The following is a 1270-nucleotide window of genomic DNA, read 5'->3' as shown; positions in this document are numbered from 1 at the left end:
GGACGCGGCGGGCAGCAGTTGTGGTGGTTTGGTTAGATGACGCAGCAGCAACATGAAGGATGAAGAACGCAGCAGCAGCAGTGTCGGAGAAGAAGAAGACGCAACAGCAGAAGGAGAAACAACTACGCGCAGCAATGGTGGCGGAGAAGTTGCTCGACGAACTTGAAAAACGCAGCCATGGCAGCGAGGGGATGTCGTGGGGGTGAGGGTGGCTGTGTTATGTGTGTGTTGACGTGAGGGGGGCAGGGGTGTGAGGGGGAAGGGCTGCCATGGGAGGAGCTTGGGATAGGAGGAGAAAGAGAGGAAGAAGAAAAGAGGGGGGGGGGGGGATGGTTAGTTTTTAGGGTTTTCTTGGATTTTTTTTTTGTTATTTTTTGTTTTTATGAAAAATGAAAGAAAAAGGGGGTTTGGGTCTTTTGGGTTATGGACTGGGTCGACCCAGTTCGAAATGGACTGGTCGTTTGGGAAGATTGGGTCTCTTTGGGCCTATGACTTAAAATTGAAGAAAAGGCCCAATCCGATCTCTTCTATTTTTATCCTTTTTTATTTATTCAATTTCCTAAATAATAATAAAGCTAGATGCTAAGATTAAATTATAAAACCCAAAAATTATCTGGAAAATACTAATTAACTCTTAATAACAGTTAACACACAATTAAATAGCAACTAACGAGAAAATCACACAATTTGGACATTAAGTGCTAAAAATGCAACGTACATTATTTTTATGATTTTTTTATTTTGTAAACAAACTTAATTAAATATTAAACGCAAATGCGACATATTTTTATATTTTTTATTAATCTAACAAATAAACATGCATAGACAAAAATGCAAATAATTACACAGAAATGCCATGAAGAACACAAAAATTGCACACAAAGGAAAATTATTTTATTTTGAAATTTTGGGAGTAATTCTCATATAGGGCAAAAATCACGTGCTCACACCGATAAGTCTTACATTGTTCCAAAAGCCTTCATTATATTCCTGCAAAAGCCCTATATGATTTCTAGTTGAGTGAGCTTACATTAGTGGTGATTTACATAAGGGGCAAGCATATGGTACTTAGAGTCGGACTTGTGTCATTCTTTTGATAGAGATGAGTGTACCTATTCATAATCCGTGTTTTGAGTGTTTCATTCTAAAGTGAGATTTGCTTATGGAGAGTAGAGGATGAGGAGTTTGGGTTCTACAATGACCTACCTAATAGAGCGAGTTTCCTTGGTGAATTAAGTCAGCTCTTGATGCTCTAGTGTCACATTAGAAC

Source organism: Nicotiana sylvestris, chromosome 2, assembly GCF_000393655.2.
Source record: "Nicotiana sylvestris chromosome 2, ASM39365v2, whole genome shotgun sequence".
In the NCBI taxonomy this organism is placed as follows: domain Eukaryota; kingdom Viridiplantae; phylum Streptophyta; class Magnoliopsida; order Solanales; family Solanaceae; genus Nicotiana; species Nicotiana sylvestris.
Note: the sequence above shows the minus strand (reverse complement) of the source record.